The sequence below is a fragment of the Pteropus medius genome, unplaced genomic scaffold (genome assembly GCF_902729225.1).
Source record: "Pteropus medius unplaced genomic scaffold, Ma_sr-lr_union100, whole genome shotgun sequence".
Lineage (NCBI taxonomy): Eukaryota > Metazoa > Chordata > Mammalia > Chiroptera > Pteropodidae > Pteropus > Pteropus medius.
The window spans coordinates 2,466,023-2,488,412 of record NW_024342644.1 but is presented as its reverse complement, the minus strand read 5'-3'; the positions used below and the strand labels follow the sequence as shown (position 1 = coordinate 2,488,412).

The following is a 22,390-nucleotide window of genomic DNA, read 5'->3' as shown; positions in this document are numbered from 1 at the left end:
TGTTTCTGTTTTGTTTATTTTGTTTTTTAGGTTCCACATAGAAATGAAGTCATATGGTATTTGTCTTTGTTTCACTTATTTCGGTTAGCATAATACTCTCTCGGTCCATCCATGTTGCTGCAAATGGTAAGATTTCATTCTGATGGCTGAGTAATATTCCAGTGTTTATATGTACTACATCTTCTTTATCCAATCGTCTATTGATGGACACTTGGGTCTTATTTTCTTATCCATTCAGCCACCCTATGTCTTTTGATTGGAGCATTTAATCCACTCACATTTAAACTATTACTAACTATGTAGTTATTACCATTTTGTTATTCAGATTTTTGATCTTCCTCTTCTTCCTTTTCCTCCTCCTCCTCTACCTCCTTTCCTCTTTCCTCTCTCCCCCTTTAAAATTTCTTATAATATTGGTTTGGTGGTAATGAATTCCTTCAGCCTTTTCTTGTCTGGGAAGTTCTTACCTCTTCTTAGATTCTAAATGATAGCCTTGCTGGGTAGAATATTCTTGGTTGTAGGTCTTTGCTTTTCATCACTTTGAATATTTTGTGTCAGTCCTATTTGGCCTGCAAAGTTTCCTTTGAGAAATCAGCTAATAGTCTTATGGGGGCTCCATTGCAGGTAACTGACTGCTTTTTTCTTGCTGCTTTTAATATGCTTTCTTTGTCTTTAACCTTTGGCGTTTTAATTATAATGTGTCTTGGCATGTGCCTCTTTGGGTTCATCTTGTTTGGAACTTTGTGTGCTTCCTAGGATTCTGTTTGTTTCCTTACCAGGTTAGGGAAGTTTTCTGTCATTGTTTCTTCAAATAAATTTTTAATTCCTTGCTCTCTTTCTTCTCCTTCTGCCACCTCTATGACATAAATGTTGTTATGCTTGTTGTTGTCTCAGAGTTCCCTTAAACTAGCCTGATTGATCGATTGCTGTTTCATTTGGGTGTTTTCAACTACTTTATCTTCCAAATTGTTGATTTGATCCTCTCCTTCATCTAATCTGTTGTTGATTCCCTCTAATGTGTTCTTCATTTCAGTTATTCTTCATTTCTGATTCTTTTTTATGGTTTCTCTGCCTTTTGTTTAATGTTAACTATCTTTCTGTTGAAGTTCTCACTGAGTTCATCTAGTCTTCCCCTAAGTTCATTGAGCATCTTTATAACCAATGTTTTGAATTCTATATCTGATAGATTGCTTGCCTCCATTTTGTTTAGTTTTTCTTCTGGAGTTTTGTCCTGTTCTTTCATTGGGAACATGTTTCCTTCTCTCCTCATTTGGTCTGCCTCTCTGCGTTTGTGGCTATATATTAGGTAGATCTGTTATGTCTCCCAGTCTTGGTAAGGTGGCCTTATGAAATAGGTATCCCGTGGGGTCCAGTCTCCCTGTTCATTTGAGCCTGGTACACTAGGTGTGTCTCTTGTGTGTGCTCTCCTATTGTAGTTGAGCCTTGATTTCTGTTGGCATGTCAGTGGGTGGAATTGATGCTCAGGGTGACTGGCTGTCCTCAGACTGCCCATGACTATAGAGGATAAACTATTGTATGTGGACTCCACTGAGTGGGATTCGCTGTAGCAGAGCTCTGGTGCATACCGAGTCTACCTTTTGGGTGTGTTGTTTGTGGAGCTAATTGGGTGGTGCTCATGTGTGGTCTGAAGCTGGTGACTGGGTATGTTGGTTCTGGTGCAGGTCAAGGTCAGCTGCTGCCTGTGCCAAGCCCAGGGCCACATGGTAGGAGCTACAAAGTGATCTGCAGTTGGTAGCTGCCTGTGCTAGGCTTGGAGGTGTCTGGGAGAGGCTATGCTGCAAACCGAAGCTAGCTGCCACTAGTGCCAGGCCGGGAGCCACTTAGCAAGAGGTACAGGGCACTCTGAAGCCAGCTGCTGCTTGTTTGGGGTTTGTGGACCTTTCAGAGATTTAAAAAGAGTCCACAGCATGGATTGAGGCCTCCTACTTGTGAGTAACAGCTGCTGAAAGATGTTCACACCTGTGTGCAAGTTTTTGTGAGGCGAGTTCTTAGGGAGTCACCAAGGTTGGGTGAATTTGATGGAGACTTAGATTTGGCCCCTTCCTGCACTTGCAGGCCAAGTTGGGGAAGGGCCCAGCAAAGGAACAAAATGGTGGAGAGAACTATCCCTCCAGCCCTTGCCTTAAAGCCAGAGAGTTCAGTTTCTCCCTGTATGTCCCTGGCACTTTTTGAGCTGCTGTCCAGCGCTGGAGCTCAGAGTAAGTGTGTCTATCAGTGAGTAAGTCCTCGTGCAGGCCCTTTAAGAAAGCCTGGGACTTCTAATCCCTGTTGATTTTCACACCCAGGTGTTGTAAGAACTCTTTTGGCACTGGTGGTCCAGGAAGCCAGGTGTGGAGCTGAGACCCCTTACTCCTGAGGGGATGATCTCTGCAGCTGAAATATTCCTCCCAATTCCTAACTGCCACATACGGCTGTGAGACCAGCCTGTTTTTCATCTCTGCATCTCCTGCTTGTCTCTCTGTGGCTTCTTTATATCATTAGTTATAAGAGTCTGTTCAGCTAGTTTTCAGGTGGTTCTCAAGGGTGATTGTTCTATAATTTAGTTGTAATTTTGGTGTGGCTGTGGGAGGAGGCTAACTCAGTTTTTATCTACTTTGCCATCATGACCGGAATTCTTCCTTTGATTCTATTTCAACTGCGGAGGATTTATTTCTGGCCTTTTCTCTAATATGGAACTCCATTCTATAATGATGAGAAACACAGCTCTCATTTTCCATAATGTATTTATGTTATTTGTTTAATTCAATTAAATATATAGAGTGGTTTCAGAATTACTAACCCATCCTCCTATGAAAGACATTTCTGACTAGAGTGTAATATTTGTTTTAAGTTCGTTTTTCTTTAATCTTACAATATTTACTCAAAATGCTGCTTTTCAAAGTGACTTAGCTTAGTTCTTTGCCACCCCATTCAATGTGGTTATGTTATTAATTTGTAATTCAATTACGTTACTTTATTACTACTTGTAGTCCATTATGAATTCTACCCACTTCCTGTCTGGTGTTAATTTATTTTGAATATATGAAATGTTAGCACAGTTCTCAAAGTCAGAAGTATTACTGACTACTCATTCTTTTTACCATCCCCATTTTTTTATTTCCATCTACCTGTCTCCCGTTAGCTTCTGGTTTATTCTTTTTTAATACGTACAAGCACAAGTCAAGTCATGATTTTACTATTTCTATCACGCCTTTTACATTTCACTATGAGGAAGAACTGTTTTTTCTCCCCCATTTTTTCAATTATTTATATCAATATCGATTAATGGTCATTTTTTCTGAGTCATAAGAGGTATTTTTTCTTTAAATTAACAAAATGTTAATTTAAATAAATGTTAGGAACATTGTATTTTTGTTCTAGTGGTTACCTTTGTCTTCATACCTTTGAAATGGCTGTGTTCCTGTTACCTATTTAATCATTTACATCTTTTATGTTAGAGTTTAAATGGTATCCTTTAGTTTTGACTTTCGCTAACCAGTGAACTTATTTTATTTTCATTTCTTCTTTCTTCACAATTTTTGCATTATTTCTATTGCGTTACAGCATATAACATTTGTACATTAGTCTTCAAATTTCAAATTAATGTCCTCACCTTTATTTTGGTTTTAGATCTACAGTTACATGTATGAATAGGCTTATTACTCTTTTTATTTTTTTTGAACACCTTTCATTTGAAGGCTCACATGAATCAATTATTAATGGGGAAGAAATTTTTTCACTTTAATATTTTTATTTTTCTATTATAGTTGGCATACAATATTATATTAGTTTCAGGTGTACAGCATAGTGATTAGGCATTCACATAATTTACAAAGTGATCACCCTGATAAATCTAGTATCTATCTGACATTGTACGTAGTTATTACAATATTACTCATTATATTCTTTATGCTTCACTTTGCATACCCATGACTATTTTGTAACTACCAATTTGTACTTTTTAATCCCTTCTTCTTTTTCACTCATCCTCCCTGTATTTCTTCATTACTGTTTATTAAATATTTATTAAATTTTTAGATTGGATCTTTATATGGGATCATTTTGGGGTGGGCTAGTTAGGAAGACTTTTTGAAGGCATAAGTCTTAATCTAGATTTCAAGTGAATTCTATGATATTTATTTATAGTAAGAGAAGACTATTCCAGACACAGCAGAAAAAAAATTCAAATAATTCTTTGTATATTATTTTCCTTGCCATTCCTATCGCTGCCATCCTGTTCCCAACCCGCTTCAGGCAAGATTTGGATTATTAGTAGGAATGAAAATTATATGTGGATCATGTCATGTTCTGTTTGTAACTAGCTGACAAAGGGTTCATTATGATGAGTAGCGGTGTATAGGATAAATTAAATGTGTTATTTTTCTATTAGTAATTTGTGGATATGAGTGAAATGAGTGGCATTTTTATCTATGGTAACCGACCTTGTAGATTAGACTACTATCTGAGGAGGTCCTTCCAGCCGATATCTCTTATGTGTTGGACAGTGTACTAGGCACTGGGGATATGGGTCATGTCTTCAGGTATAAATAAGCTTATTTAGAGGAGAGCTTTAAATCTAGTTATACTCTGTGTTGAATGGCTTTCTAGGGAGATTCAGGTGTAATTAAATTATGTATTTCCTGAAAGATGAATAAATGTTGCTTCTGAAATTTATTGGAAGAACATCTTTATAATACACTGATATTAACAATTTTGATTTTTAAAAACTATTTTGTGATAAATATAGACTCTCAAGTGTTGATGATTTTTAAAGACATTATATTCAAAGTTAGTTATTTTTATGAATATGTGCCAAATTAAGGAAAACTGAGGATGAATTTTCTGACAGCAAAATCACGGTTAGCAGTATTTGATTCTTTATGATCATTCCTCAAACCACTATTGTTCTAGGACTAGTCTTTTTTTTTTTTTTAAGATTGTTAAAACTAGGACAAGTTGTCACTTGTTTGGAATTGTTCTTTTAATAAGGAAGACTTTATTAAGACAATGTCATCTGTCACTATATGATTCTCAATTCTGGTTGAAAGAAAATCTTTATTTTCTACATATAGCTTTTTTTAGAAATTCGGCACAACAGGGCAGTTTTGCATCAAATCTTAAGCCTTAAAAAACATTGAAAAATATAATTTAACAATGTTGGTTCTGTCTAGCAAGGCAAGGCTGTTTATAATAGGGCAAAATTAAACCTGTGTTTTGTTTTGTTTTTTGCACTCCTACAAAGAGGTATCTTGTTTTATCATTAAAGTTTTTTGACATCATGATTTGATATCAATGATACTAAAGTATTTAATGCCTGAAATGAACAATCACTATTTTGTGAGAAATGAAAAAACAGATTAGGAAGGATACATGGTTTCAGTTTGTTTGTTGCATCACATTAGTTAAGCCTTTCTCCTGTTGGTCCATTTTATCTCATTTGTTTCAGTATTGTCATGAATGCATTTACAGTTTTTTAAAAAGATGGCCTCTCTATGTAGATGAATCTCTATAAGGAACAGAATAGAAAGTTGTACTAATATCTCCTAAGCTTGATCTGGAGTTTAAAATGCTTAAAGGCAGCACCAGTCCTATGAATGCCGACCTTTGGGAAATCCAATTTTTTCCTGCTGCTAATAGTGTGTCACACCCATCTCCCAACCCCTACGAGTGTGCAGGCTTGAACCAATATCTGCCTTAGTCTAAATTCTGTGTTCTTTCCATTTACTATGCTTTACAAAGTTATTGAATTCCTACTTTATGCCAGGCATTGTGTTAGGGGCCAAGTTAAAAAAAAAAAATCAAGTAAGGCAACCTCCTGTCTTTTTTTGATAGGAAACACAGTATGCTAGTTATTATTTCTGAGCCCCAAACCCAGCCTTCTTTGCCTTGCTTTGTAGAGCTGGAACTGGGCGCTGTAATAGTTCTCCTTTGTTAGCAGCTTTGTCAGCAGAGGGTGCTGGAGGGAAATTGCAAGGTGATAAGCAGCAGGAAAGCACTTCTCTTGTTTTCAGTCCTTTCTTTTCTTCATTCAGTGCAGGAGTCAGGTGAGGGTGTGTGGAAGGCCTGATGAAGCTCATGTGACAGTATAGATCCTGCCTTTTCTGCAGTGACATTGCAGGCCAGATGCCTCAAGAAACTTGGGTTCTAACTGTGCCATACCCTTTGTCTTTCTCTGAGCTTCCATTTCTTCTATGACTGGATAACATTTATCTTTTATTATCTAGATCTAACAGCACTTCCTTCTTGAAGTCTTTCCTAAACTTCCAGCCCAAGTTACATTTCCTAACTTGAATTACTTTTAAGCATGCTATTTTTACCATAGATATATTGTCCTATGTACAGTAGTCCCCCTGCCAATCTACAGGGGATATGCTCCAAGACCTTCAATGGATGCCTGAAACTGTGAATATCTATCTATCTATCTATCTATCTATCTATCTATCTATCTATCTATCTATCTATCTATCTATCTATCTATCTATCTGGCTATCTGGCTATCTGGCTATCTACCTATCATCTGTCTGTCTGTCTGTCTATTATCCATCCATCATCCATCCTGTGTTTTTTTCCTGTACATGCATACCTCCTTATGACAAAGTTTAATTTATAAATTAGGCACAGTGAGAGATTAACAATAACATAATAAATGTACTGTAATAAACGTTATGTGAATGTGGTCTCTTTCTCTCTTTCTCAAAATATCTTATTGTACTGTACTCACCCTTTTTGTGATGATGTGAGATGATCCAATGCCTATGTGATGAGATGAAGTGAGGTGATTGATATAGGCATTGTGACGTAGTGTTAGGCTGCTTTCAACCTGCTAATAAGGGTTTCTTGAACATAGGCACTGCGATACTACCACAGTTGCTGTCTGATAACATAATTAGTAATTGGCATATAAAGGGTGGATACACTGAACAAAGGCACGATTCACATCCCTAGTGGGATGGAGTAGGATGATGGGAGAGATTTTATCATGCTACTTAGAACAACATGCAATTTAAAACTTATGAATTGTTTATTTCTGGAGTTTTTTTAGTTAATATTTTTGGATTGTGTTTAACTGTGGGTAGCTGAAACCGTGGGTAAGGGAAGACTACTGTATTGTAATTTTTAGTCGATTTGTGTTTCTCTTCCAGAAATCTGTGAGCTCTTGTTTATTTCAGTATACTCAGTGCTTACCATAACCTCTCAAATGCTTACTGAATTAATTTAAATCTATTTTACTCTACCCCTTTCTTCTATGTAGTAAAATATTGCTTCTGAGGGAAATAATAACTTTTAATGAGTAATGTGTGAGGCACTTCTATATACTTTGTCTTATTTAATCTTATTTCAATTTGAAGAAACAAGTACTCTTACAGGGGTTGAATATCTTGCCCTGAGGTTTACATGGCTAGGAAGTGATGGAGTTGGTTTTTAAATCTGGGCCTGTCTCATTCCAAAGACCCTAAAATATTCAGAAGATATTATAAGTTAAATAAGTTTTTGTATGTTTCTCTTTTTTTATGTTTCTAATGTTTATTTTCATTATATAGTTAACATAGATCCATAAGAGTACCGCAGTAATCCAGCATTCAGTTAAAAATTCCTACTTTTATTTATACTTAGAGATTTATCTGTTAGCAGAAAATTGCTTGTGGGTAGTATCTTGTCCTCTTCAAAATGTTTCTTTAATCTCTCATAGTGTTGTTTTAGAGGAAGAAAATCACAAGAGGAAAAAACCATAATGCTTGTTTTATGACTATTGTATAAATCCACCTGGGGATAAATGGTATTTTGTCATTGATTGTTAAAGGTTTATGTTGTGATACTGATTTTCAAAGTCATAGTTGCTGTATCTCAAAATCATTCAGAACTGAATGATAAGGAATTCTGTTTTTATTGTGTAAGGCTTATGTTTTATAAGACTGATCTTAGTGTTAAAAAAATAGCTGATTTCCGGAAATATCATTGGTTGTTGATCCATAGACTTTTAAAACTATTATTATTCCTTCTAAGTTATAAAAAAGTAGCTTGCAGATTGTAGAACATTTGGCAAATATGATGAAAAGTCAACTGTATTCCCATATATAGTGGTTACCATGGTTAACATGCTGGCATATGACTTTCCAATCTTTTTTCAGTATTGGTTTCTCTCTTTTATAGAAGAAATTGTTTAGTGCTATATTTGTATCCCACTTTATAAAAAGCACTTAGGTTTATTACATGATACAACATTACTTTTAAATGGCTGTGTAATATTTCATTTTATGGATATATTATAATGTATACATTCTTTGACTGAGTACTTAGATTTTATTCAATTTGTCATTCACTACAATAGATAATTATATTATCAAATGAACATCTTTGGGCATAAGTCTTTGTGTTCATTTCTGGGCATTATTAATTTTTTATGTAGGTCACATTTCTGAAGGTAGAATTTTGGGTCAAAGACAGCATTTTAAGAGCTCTAGATTTATTTTGTTACATTTTTCTTTAGAAAAAACATATCCTTACAGAGACGCATTTTTCTCTCATGTGCTTTTAAAAATATCAATTTTGTCTAGTTTAACAGGAACGGGGATGATAGCTAATTGTTTTAATATGTATTTCTTTGATTATAAATGAAATGGAACATTCTTATATTTATTTGTGTTAGTTACTATTTACATTGTTTTTGTTATAGACTTCATAGTTTTCTGGTATATTTATTTGAGTTTCTTGTATATTGAGAATCAGCTGTAAAAGAACTTTTAAAATCAGGACTGCTTTACCATCCTTGTAACATGATAATCAAGAGTAAATTTAAAATTCAAATCCTGAGACAAGATTTTGCAGATCTTATGTGAATTTATTTCATAATGTTCCTGTGTACCCAATATTGTCTGCTTAGTACTTTGATCAGTGTTAAAAAAAAGGAAATTGAGATTATGACATGCTATGATAATTATTTTGCTAATCAATAATGTTGAATATATTTTTAAAATAAAATGAGATATGTATTTCATGTAACAAATATTATACTACTGTATATTTTAAGAAGTTGGAAATATCCAAGGGAACAGGCCATAATGACTGAAATTCTTTAGTGAAAAAACTGTGAGTGGGTAAGATGTTTTATGACCCCCCATCACAAGAGGTTTTGTGGCTCACATTTGTAAGCTGCCGTTCATTGTATGTCTCTTCTCTTTGGCTCTCTCCAGCTCTTCTTCCTGAATATTTGGACTAATTCCTGCAGAAAATATGAGTTCACAGTGTTGCCCTCTGGGCCAGGGCATCTCTGGGCCAGCAGACCCTGAGCAGCCACTGCTGCTGAGAGCAGGTGCATGTGCAGATGGCATGGTGGGGCCAGCTTGCCTTCTGCTTGGTGGTGCTGGGAGAAGGTGATTGATAATACAGTTTACTCCGCGTAATGGTCTGAGGCAAGGGGATCAACAGTACCAGGCTGAATGAAAGTCAGAACTGGCAGAGCAAACACACACACACACACACACACACACTCACTCCTTTCTCTCTCATCTCTCTATCTCTATCTATCTGTAGTTTTATTAAACTTCCTTATTAGTACTCCTAATCAGTGGCCTTGGTGCTTGCTGTTTTGTCTCCTTGTCTCCTCTCTTGCGCTGTATCTTCTGATGGAGGTAGTGATAGTAGGTACAGAAAGGGCTGAGAGCAGCTCTCCTGGGTTGGAGAAGGTATTCAGTCATCAATGCTTACATAAATTAGGGTAGACTCCACGCAGTGTAAAGAGAGCTCATTATATTATATACCCTAATCTGGCATTTGTCTCCAAAGTGGGGTATACCTACCACGAGGATAGATGAAACAATACATTGGGAGTTAAGGTGGGAAGAAAATACTAAAATCTTCATTTTTATCTAATTCTTTTAAAATTCCCGTTTCTGTATGTTTTTTATAATGCATACATCCTTTTTAATAGTAATATAAGTATGTAATTTATAAATATATACATAAATTGGGGAGGTATGTTCAGAAGTTTTTAATTTTTAACTGTGTACAGCATGAAGTTTTACATTTTCTAGGACTTTGTCTTATGGGATTTGTTGTATAGGTATGGTAACTTTTACTTATTCTTAATACTAGGAAGTGAGAACATAAACATAAAGTTACTATCTATTGAGTTTTTTTTTTTTGTTTGTTTGTTTCCCTCTGAGTAAATCAGGCTTAATAGAATATATGAAGAGCATGAAGTCGAGGACAATTCTCACTCTTTTTTTTGTGGGGGCGGGGAGGCGGCTTTTATTCTGAATTTTAAAATATCAAAATGATAAGACTTTAGAGATGATTAGTGTAGAAATGTTCTCAGTTTATTTAATCTTAGAGTTCACCTGGAGTTTTATAACTGTTTTAGGAAGGTTTTGTTTGAGCCCCAAACATCATGAGATCTTGTGAATTCTGCCTACAACTAATAAATAAGTATAATGATAATAATTTGTCTCTAGGTTTCTTCATCTTAATTCTTTTAAATGTTTGTCTATAATGTTTAAAACCATTCTGGGCTTTTAATTTAGTATTACATAGAATTTCTGTCTGGGTCACTGAGGGGTTAGTTATTTTTTGGAATTTCGAAATTTCATTATTCTTGTAGTTCAAAATCATCAAAACTAAAATGAAACCACTATAGAAAATTTGCTGATGATGAATTTCAACTACGAGAATTTATAGTAATTATCATTTTTTCATTTTTCCCCTCTTAGGATAAGTTTTTTTTTTTTTTTTTAGGTTTCATTTTTAGTTTGTTGTTGTTGTTAGCAGTCTAGAACCTAAGAAAGAATAACCAAGCCTTTTGGATAACTTTAGAAAACCAATATATGAGGGGTCATAATTAAGAGAAGATGGGAGCTACTAACAGTGTTAAGAAGTTGAGAGCCAGAACTGGCACCAGAGCAAGGAATCACATCTCAGCTGCTGTCAGAGGGGATGGCCCTTCATATTCTAAGAAAGCCTTTCACTTTTCTTCCTCCCTTCTCATTTACTTGACAAATATATTTTTAGTGTGCAAATATTTATTGTCTTTTCTAGTCAGTCAGAAATACTAACTATTTCTGGTAATTTACCCAGTTGAGATAAAGTAATTCTTGTTATTCAATTCCGGGTCACTAAAATCCTTTTAGGCTAAACTTTTAGAACTATCGGCTATATGAACTTTTTGTATGTATTTTACGAAGAGGAAGAATAGCCACTTTCCTCCTTCCCAGAAACATTTGTCCTTTGTAGAACAGGAGAAATGACAATTATCTTTCCAGATAGATGTGTTCTTCCAGGGACAAATGTTCTGTACTTAGTTCTTCTTAATTAATATACTTCATCTCCCTAGCACTATGCACAACAGCAGTCTTACTTTTTTGACCCTGAAAGGTCAAGATCACAGGAATACTTTTGCCTTCTCTCGTCATGTTTCATCCATTTAATGAGGATGATTAAAGTCTAATACTAAAAGCTTTGCATAAGGCCTAGTTATACTTGAACTTGGGGTTGCTTACCTCAGAAAAATCTGTAGTTTAAATAACTTGTAAGTTGTCTTGCTTGCTATGAATCTTATTGAGAACTGGCCAGCTCCTTTCATAGGAGTCAAAGTTTTTATTCTGGATGCAGAAGAATCTCTTTAATTCCACAGAAGAGGAAAAGTGGACATCTCTACATGTGCATTAGATGTCATTCTTTGAGTTGTGCAGAGATGGTTCTAGTCCCACATCTTTTGCATATTCTCTATGTTTATATTAATTTTGTTATGAAGCATCAACTTGGCAGAGGTAACATGGACCATTGCTACATTGATGCCAAGGCTAAAGAAGTCCCTTCTCCAAACAGGCCATGAAGGTAATGAAATATGTCATAATCTCAAAGTGCTGAAATATATAAAAACTACAGTAAAGACTATTTTTTAATAGTTTTCACCTCTAGTAAAAAAGAAGATGTTTTTAAGACCCTGTAGAATGCAGAGCTGCTTCTTTTCCAGCCAGTAATTTTGAAAGATGTAGATACAGTATATGCTGTTTTGAACTTTCTTTCTGGAAAGAAGTCAAGTTGTTCAGCACCTTTGGAACTGGATGTTCTCATGCTTCTACACAAAATTCGATACTGATAGGAATATCCAGAATTGTTTCTTAAAGGCTATCTAGGGCATTTGGCCCACTAGCCAGTGGCTCTTTATCATCTGATAGATCTCATCTCTATAAATTCCTTTTTTTCCCCTACCTGGGTGAAGGGCTTGCTATCAAATTATCCTCTAGGACTGCTCAGGTTATAGGTCCATCCAGATGTTCATAAATACACACTGCTTTCTCTTTGAGAGCTGAGCTCAGATGTCATAATCGGAGGAAGTGAATTTCTACACCACTAGGGAGCTTTGGTTTCTTCATATTTGCTAAATCAGTTGCACCAACTAGTTTCTTGATACCTGTTTCTGCTACTTCCATCATTCTTTTGTTGTTTACCTTTTCTCTGTCCACGCAGATATACTCTGGATTGCCATTCTTTCTGCAAGATGCTGTGTGCAGCCGCCCTAGTTTTCACTGATATATACATTTTTTTATTGTGATAAAATATACATAAAATTAACCATCTTAACCATTTTCAAGTGTAGAATTCTGTGGCATTAATTACATTCACATTGCTGTGCAGCCATGACCACCATCCATATCCAGAACTTTTTCATCATCCCAAACTGAAACTCTGCTGTACCATTAAGCAGTAACCCCCCATTCCCTCCTTCCTCCAATCCTGGTAGTTACTGTTGTACTTTCTGTCTTTATGAATTTGTCTTCCAGTTACTTCATATAAATGGATTCATTGATATTTTAAAAATAGATCTGAAAAAGCCACTGGCATGTTTCTTGAGTGCATGGCTTAAATCACCAATTAAGTTTGCATTTCTTTTTTTTAGCTATGGCGTCAAAGGCATTCCACATTGAATGGGCAGCTAGGAGCAAGGGAGCAAAACATGGGGAGACTCCAGATGATGGGCTCTCCTCCTTTTAAGACAGACTGATATTGAGAAGTTATCTAAAAACAAAATAGAGTTGTCTGCGGCCATGCTACCCTGAACAAGACCAATCCCTTCTGATCTCAGAAGCTAAGCAGGGTCGGGCCTGGTTAGTACTTGGATGAGAGGCCACCTCGGAAGACCAGGTGCTGTAGGCATAAAAAATTTTAAAAAAAGGTATCGTAAGCTGACAACGTCCTTGCAATCTATGAGGTTGACCAAGGATTGCCTTGTCTAAAGTAAATAAGTAAATAAATAAAAAATAAAAACAAAATAGAGTTCTTCCCTATATTTTTATAATCTTCAGTGGCAGCAGTGTTGTATTTACAGAATAAGGAGAATTTCAAGTTACTCAGACTTGAGTTAGGCTTTAAGGCTCTAGAGATTTTAAGGTTGGAATGTGAATTCTTTAAGAAATCAGGTAGCTAAAAGCATCAGAAATTAGTAAAGGAAATAAAATCTGTCCTTGAGAAAACAAAAATTAGAAGGTAGACTAACAGCAAAGACACTTACCTTTGGTTGTCTCTGTAAAGCTAGTATATAGGCATTTAATGCATGGATTAAAGAAAAATATTAGAGTTTCTATATTTAGTAGTTTTTTTTAAAAGTACATATTTTAACAAAACTACTTAAATTTTGCCCAAATATCTCTAAAATTATTTTTAATGTTCGATATGTTAAATGGAAAGATACTATCATGGAAGAATAATCACAACTTATATAGCATTTGAGTTAATGCATTGTAACCCTTTCATTAACATTTTATAAGTAGTCTATGACCCTGTGTGCTGCTCACTTTTTTTCCTCTTTTCCCAGTTAGGACTTGATTCAAGCAGTATGTGTTGAAGAATATTTTGTATGATGTGGATTCTCAACAGTCATTTTTCAAAATGTTCATGTGTAATAAATTCAGTATTTTTCGTTTGCTTATGAGAATTAAAAAAAAATCTTGTATATTGCTTTATCAGAAACTTGACTACTGAGATGATAATCTAACCTTTAGCCAAATTTCTGGTGACTATATAGGATATTATTTCCTTATACCAGTTCATTCAATAAGAAAAAAACTCATTAGATGCAAAAGGAAGAAGATTGGCCATTGTTTTCCAGGGTTGTATGAATTGGAAATTACAAAATGTAATACAAAAACTAGTGTAAATATCCTACAAAACATGACTGAAATAAACTGATTTTGTTTAAAAAACAAAACCAAACTCCACAGAGATGTGCAGATAATTCACATCTTTAAGTAAGATGGTTTGAAATACAAAAATGCACTGTGCATCATTGTTCGAAAATAGCGGTTTCTTGAGGAAAGTTTTGGTTTCTGCTTTGGGTGACATGTTTGAACTGGCAAGTGAATTGTATTTCCTAATAATTAAATTTTTTATCTGTTTTTGAAAGGTATGTGATAGATGAAACATGAAGGCCACTTTTTGGGGAAAATTTAAATAGTGTAATTTAAGGGAAAATTGATTTTAATGGAAAAAAACTGGTAATTGCTGGTGGACTGTTGATTACTCAGAGCTTTTGTTTTTAATAATTTTTGAGTCACAAACCATTCTGATACTCTGATAAAAGCTAAGGACATTTTCCCCTTACCAAAAAGAAACACATTTCACAGCATGAGAAAAGTTTTCATACAGTTTCATTTGGATTTCTGGAAAGTCATACATGGATGTCAAGTTAGAAATTCTTTTCTAACTTTTCTTCTAAGGGCTGTGTAATGAATTGATTGACATGTCAGCTTTGTCATTCATTTAGTTTTTGCCAAATAAGTTTAAGGTAGGGGAGCTACTTCTCTATAAGACTCATACCACGTTTTGCCACACAAAGATATTTATTAATCATTCATAAGTGAAGCAGGCTCAGAACAGTTAATACAGTTTGTTACATATGCTTGATGAAGATTCACATCTCTCTCCTTTTAGGTGCCTTGTCTACCATTTTGTATGAAAGGTTCATCCAGGCAGACACAGTGACATTTTAGAAGTAGGATTTGGTTACCTTTATTTCAACATCAGGCAATAAAGAATCCTCTCATGACTGGACACAGGACCTTTTAGAGATTAAGTTTTGGGAACTGTCTCTAAGGGTAAAGGCTGCAGGCCTCACTAATTCTTGTGCCCTATTCATTCAGAAATGTATAGTGTCTCTAAATTTTTTAGTCAATCTACATTTCTTGAGTACTTTTAATAGATGAAAACCCATTTCTAGCAAGAATCTTGCCAGTCAACAAGCTGCTATTTTTACCAATAAAATGCATTTCTGAAATTTAATATATTAATTAGCAAACCTTAAGTTGTTATTTGAGATATTGATAGTAGAAGCATTTATAGTAGCTGTCTCTGGAATTGGGGTTCTGATTAGAGTGTTCTGGACTTTGCATTATTGACTAGGGCAACTGGATACCCCTAGACTTGAAGTTTGTGCTACATAAACATATCTCATTCTTTATACTCAAGTGTTTTAAAGACCTGGCAGACATTGTAACAGTAGGTAATAATTCATATGCTTTATATCAATGAGTTACCTTATTTCATACTCATCTGCTTTTACCTTCCTATCAGTAGTGGATTTTAGTCCCAGTTTTGTGGTGGTCCATTGTGTATTCACATTGACTCTATCTCATGGTGGGGTGCCTAATGCATTGCATTGGATATGGCTGTAATGTAGTGGCTGATATTGGTTGAATGAATGAACATTCAAAATACCCACTGAACAAATTTTTAGGCAACCTTTTTATTTTAGAATAATTTTAGATTTACAGAAAAGTTTCAAAGATAATGTAAAGTTCCTGTATATCCCTTACCCAATTTCCACTATTGTTAATATCTTAAATTACTGTATTATATTTGTACCAACTAAGAAAGTAACATTGGTACATTACTGTTAACTAAACACCATACTTTATTCAGGTTTCTTTAATTTTCCCCTGATGTTCTTTTCTGTTTCAAGATTTCATCCAGGTTACCACATAGAATTTAATTGTCATGTCTTCTTAGTCTCCTTTAGTCTGTGACAGTCTGTCAGATGATCTTTTTTTTTTTTTTTTTGACAGTTTTAAGGAGTACTATTTTGTAGAATGTCAGTTGTTTCGTAGAATGACCTCGATTTGGGTTTGTCTGATGTTTTTCTCATATTTAGAGTAGGGTTATGGGTTTTGGGGAGGGAGATCACAAAGGCAAAGTGCCATTCTTATTACATCATATGAGGTGCCTACAAACAGTTTTATTTTTTATATTTTAGTCTCAGAATAGAGAGATGGGGAGAGCAAGAAGGTAGAATTTAAGTCACTCAGTTTTGCCTTGGTAAAACTTGTGGTAAAGATAAGTTAAAGGAACTGAATCTAAAGAAAAATTTAAATTTATCTAGGGGAATTCAGCCTTTGGTATTCCTGTCATGCATCACTTTGGGTGTTTGAGGGTTGGTAGTCTTTACTTTATTTAAACACTTGACTGATAAAATCAGAGAAATGAAAAGACCAGTGGTATATAGATATATATCAAGAAAGAATTGCAATAATTTTTTTCAAAGTTTCTTAATCTCCTTTTTGAAGTCAGAAAAATTCTTAATTGGATATATTTCTTTATTTTCCTTTGCTGCTTTGTTTTTTCTTTTGCAGTAAGGTTTATGTTTTTCAGGCTGAGTTAATGATATTGAGGAACATTTCAAAGCATTTGTCACTAGAGTGGTTTATTCTTTAATGATGAGATGGCTTTGCAGACAGGTGACACACTTTAATGTATTAGAGACTAGTCTTGTTAGTTATTGATTAGTAATGAATAAATTATTGTCATTTTTAATCATAAGAAAATTTCTTTTGAGGATAACTAATCAGACTCATGTATTTCTTAACCAATGTAAGATTATCTTTTTTTAGTTATAGGAATAAACTTGCCTGCCTCTGCCCTGGGTAGATTTAGGATAAAGCAGAAGAGTTTCTAGGTTTGTATTTTGATCTTTACTTTTATTAGGCAGATGAGAAGTATACTTGCTTAAAAATTACTTTAAACTGTCTTTCCTGTTGAGTAGGTTTTGAACTACCTGCTTGACAGATGGTATTGGAAGTAATTACTGAAATCATGTGTTTACCTGTACATGGACATGTGTTCACCAGATGCACCCTGTTTACCCAGAGCTGCTGATTTCTTAAAGAAATATACACCTTCTGGATAGAGTTGCATAACTCAGGAGAATGAATAAAAAGCTCGGCTAGCGAGAGTTCTCAATCTCTCTCAGTTGCGGAATTAGCTGTACTAAGAAGACCCACTCATATCTCTTAATGAGTGGTCAGGTTAGCCCAAACAACCATTTTCAGCATTATATATCTTATTTTGATTTACTTAGTACTTTAGTTTTACCTGTCTACTGAATTATTTAACAAATAGCCCCCCAAAAATGTAGATTCAACTGTAGTAATAGTGATCAATCAATGTTTTAATATGATGGTTATGGTTTATTATACTGTAGTGTTATTTGTATTTGATATTTTTAAAAACCACGTGTTTTCCAAACCACATGTTAAAGATGTAGTCATCTCCTCAGTTTCTAAATTCTGATTTTGGAGATCTGGCTTTTGTGTTAAGCATTTGTATTATTTTAAACAACTCATGGGTAATTCCTATATTTATGAAGATTGAAAATAGCTACTTTAATGTTTTATTAACCATCACAATTTAATTTGTTTTTCACCTCATTTCTATTTCTTTCTTCTGTTAAAAATGATAAAAACTAAACGATAGTGACCCCTTAAACATGTGTGCCTTAAATGTTCAGTTTTGAAACTGAGTGCATTTAACTGTCTATAAACACTGAGAAACAAGGAAAGTCATTGTTTCAAGATTTTGACAGGTGCAAAACTGTAAATAATTACAGGCCTGGGCAGAAACTAGAACAGAAGTTGCATAGCAGCTGGCAGGCCTGACCTGTGACCGGTCTGACCTGAGTTAAGTTGCCTAAATTTCATGGCAAGCTCAGATTTGTTTTATAGTATGAAATTTACCTTCTGCTACAAAAAGATTCTACCAATTGAGACTAGGTATCAGTTGCAAAAGGAGAAACATATGCAAGATATTGAGAGAGAAAACTGTCTATTGAGACACCTTTTATATGACTTCATGACCAGATGGAACTTGTATTGATGAGTTTTAAAATTGATTTATGTGTTGACTGAAATAAATCACTCAGCATCAAATGGTATATAGCAGTTATACCTGAGGAAAGTGATCTGGTATTTTTTTTTTTTTTAACTTTTCTGTTTGTAAACATTAAAAATTTTGGACTTATGAGAATATCTGACTTTGTAAAAAGGAAAGAAATTTTACTTATTTATATCCTTGGAATACATGAATTGTACTTTTCTAGGTCTTCGTAAAGAGTAATGCCAATTTTTAATGACATTTTATCACCTTTATGTTCCGTTAGGCCGTCGTCCACTTTAAAATGACCAGATTTGTTGTTGATTCATAAAGAAGGCTGCTCACTGCTAGCAGCTTCTCCCTCCAAATACCATGTTGTTACCCTGAAAAGCTATCGTTTTGAAAGGACAGGGTTCTGCTAGAGCAGAAGTAAAAAGCTGGTGACTTGTGGGCCCGATCTAATCTATAGATGGGGTTTTCTTTGGCTTGCACGATATCTTAAAATTTTGACAATTTTACATTAAAAAATGTATATCTGCTTTATTGGAGAAACCGATGATATGGCAACACTGGGCCTGCATTCCTGCCACTGGCTGTAACTGAGTAGCAGCTGCTCCTTTTCTACTCTTTGGTTTGTTCCAGTCCTTATCATTCCTCTTTGGTCATTTACTTCTACCTACCTATGGATATTTGAGTTAATGACCGTTGGACCAGATTTGTGTGTTTAAGCGTGGACAATCATGAAGAGAAAGGACAGTTTTTAGGAGAAATTTGTGGAGCCTTGATTCAGTTAGGATTGGTTTGTCTTGTGTTATATTCCCTCCATGCTCTATCTTATTTAATGCCTGCAGTTTTTTCCTCTTCACTATTATGAGAATTATACGCAGTAGAATTTAAGAATTGCTATGTTACCCGTAACCACCTTTAATAAAGTAAATGTCCCAGGACCTGAGATAGGATAGTTTTCTGAATGATTACTTTAATTCACATATTAATATAATTTAGTTGAATCAGCTAGTTTTTCTCCTTATTTTTAGTAGGAATCAGCTTTATTGAAGGATTAAGAGATTGATTATAAAAGGAATTTAGACATTTTTAAAGCTCTGGGATTTGAAAATGAGTTAGGATATATCATGGTATAATGTCATAGTGGGTGACTTAAGAGAGACTAATAACAATGAGACCCTTTGCAGAGTGGACAAGAGGAAGTAAGAAGATCTCAGAAGTTAAAATTGTCCTAGAAAGGAGAAAAATCATTCTCTTCTTCCTTCTTCTTTTTCATAACCCTGCACTATTTGGTGTTCCAACTCTTAGGACCTATAGTCGATGGATAAATATGCTTTTTCTTTCTTTCTAGTTAGGAGGAGAGAGGAGAACTAAAAAAGAGTTGAATTTCACATGTGTAAGAATCTCACTACTAAAATATATGAAAAATTAAAAAAAAACCCCTCAATTGTAAGTTGACTTTTGGCACATAGCTGACTCATAAGTTAGGTGGTTCTAAGCTTTGTTAAAGTTATTAGAGAAGGAGTGGTGTAGACCTGGGGTTGGAAAACTATGACCTGTAGGACAAATCTAGCTTCCTGCCTGTTTTTGCAAGTAAAGTTTTATTGGAACACAGTTGTACCCATTACCTTACAGATGCTATCTATGGCTGCTGCTTTTGCATTGTGAGAGCAGAGTTGAGTAGTTGTGACAGAGACCATATGGCCCACAAAATCTAAAATATTTATTATCTAGCACTTTACAGAAAAAAAATGTGCTGATTCTTAGTGTAGATGGTTCTGTCAAAAAGAGAAAAAAAGCAGCCCTTTTAGATGCTCTAAGTTATTTTTGTTGAAAGTACAAGAATTAGATATGTGATTGATTTTAAAAATTTTTATGGCTTTTTGGTGATTTTACAAGCCTTTTATAAAACTATTATTCCTTGTGAATGACATGAAAATTTTATTATGTCTAGGACTACAATTGGGCTTTGGTTTTATTAAGTCATTGACTACAGCTGTTTCTGGTGAAGATTATATTAATAGTTAACAGGAAAGCATGAAGTAATATAGTTAGTAGAAACATGATATAACATTAGAAAAAATAAGTAAAATAAAAATTTTGTTATGTTTTACGCTACAACTTTTTTGGAGGGAAGACTACAATGGCAATAAGTATGAAAACATTTAATTTTAGACATCATATTTTCAAGAATATATTTAAAGCATAAGTGTGCACATATGGTCCATTATGGTGTTAATTTAAACACTGGAAAGTGCTAAAAGTTTTAGTTATTAGAGAAATAGTGAACTTTCATTTAATAATAAAATTAAACATTAGTAAACTTACATCTTTATTGTTTTCAATTTCCAGAACATTTGAAAATAGGTCTATATTGTGGGATGCATTCAGCATGATTGTTGAGTGACTCAAGAATTAAGCACTGTTCTAGGCACTGGGATTTCAGCCCTACATAAAAGAAAATACTTAATGAGCTTACATGGGCAAGGGGAGATACAAATTAAAAAGAAATCATTAGTTCAATTATTTATTGAGCTGTACCAAGTAAGTGCTTTTTTAAGTCCTGAGGATAGAGCAGCAAATAAAGCAAATTTTCGTCTTTTATGTGGGTTCATTTTGTGAAGTTTACATGTAGCTTCTCCAGCATTTGTTGGAGAAGGGAAGTAACAGATAAGTTGGGTAACAAATGCTATAAAGAAAATGAAAGCAAGGCCTTAGGAGAGATGGGGGATGTTGTTTTGGATAGCATGGTCAAGAAAGATTTCTCTGGTAAGATGACATTTGAGCAGAGACCTGAATGAAGTAAGGTAATGAATGAGCAGTCGGAGTATCTGGGGCAAGAACATTCCAGGCAGAGGGAGTAGCAGTGAAAAAGTACTTGGTTAGAAGTATGCATGGTGGTTCAAGGAATAGCAAGGAGAGGCTCTGTGGTGTTGTAGGAGCCAGAGGGAGAATGGTAGGAGATGAGTTTATCATCTATTTAATGAATGACTCTGAATGTATGATAGAGGTAAAGTCACATGGGACCAAGCTAAATTCTATATGAAGTGACAACAGTATAAACTAGATAATAATCTGTGGAAGATGTCTGTAGACCAGAAGTCAGGACATAATAGAGTTAATTGTTCATTGTTCCTCAAATTAAATCGTACTTCTGTGAGTCTTCTGGCAATTTACTCTTTCAAAATGGAATTCCACCTGGTATAGTCCAGTGCCCTGAGGCCTTTATAAATTGTTGAATTTATAGTGTGCCAATACCCATTACAAGGTGGCCATCCAGTTAATTTGCAACAAACAATATGCGATTTGGAATATATGGGTCAGAAAGCCTGACTAAAATGAGAATAACAATTTACATTCAATTAAAATGTGCGTAGCCTGCAATAATTTTTCATTGTACTAGGGTTAAGGGGAGAATAAAAGTAGAGTGATAATTAATAGTTGTAAATTTAAAAGTCAGCTTTATTCCATGTGTTAATTTTTCCTGGAAGTGTTGTACAAAACAGTCAAGTTCCTGAAACTGTAGAAACATTGATCATGGTATTTATAATTGTGAGGTGTGCTAAGTAGTTGACCTCAAGTGTGAACTAATTAACTTAGGACTTATATAGTATGCTTTAGTGAAAGTAGGTATTTAAAAATAATTGACTTTTTTTTTTGCAATTTACAAATGATATTATTTATGCTGTTTGAGTTTAATATCACTGGGCACATTTTTATGGTGATTTAGTTTTAACACAGGTAGGTATCAATAAATGAAATTTTGTTTTTGGCATAATAAGATTATTAAGCTTATTCACAAAATATATATTTTATAAAAAACATCAGTCACAACTATTATAAAGCTACTACTTTATTTTAAACAGTACAGGTTTTTGAAACTTAGCAGGTAGTATTGATTATGAAATCCAATAGAAAGACAAGACAAATGTGTACCATTCAGAGAAGTATTTCACCAGGAAGGCTCCCATGTGTATGTAAATAGAGTGAGTTTAAAGAGTTCTTTTGCAAATACTTGCCTGAATTCAGACTCATTTTTACTCAGGAGTAATAACATATATGATAGTTTGATTTTCAGGCAAAGACAAAATGTATTAGGAATCTATATCTATTTCATGGATCTTTAGGGGACTGTGGTAGAAGTTTTGAGCAGATCGAATTTCCAGTAAAACCAATCTATAGTTTTTCTTTTCCTGGGTGCACTTTTTTCAGCAGCACACTCCTTCTCGAATCTGTTAGGATTACTTTT

The 22,390-nt window shown here is 34.5% G+C and overlaps 1 protein-coding gene and 1 pseudogene across 11 annotated transcripts in view; both read left to right on the top strand.

The window, feature by feature from the left end:
- The window catches only part of CDKAL1 (CDKAL1 threonylcarbamoyladenosine tRNA methylthiotransferase), a 566,460-nt gene that overhangs the window by 100,386 nt on the left and 443,684 nt on the right, over positions 1 to 22,390 (top strand). The gene's annotated exons all lie outside the window — the stretch shown is intronic.
- LOC120605665 (uncharacterized) lies at positions 13,034 to 13,152 on the top strand (annotated as a pseudogene).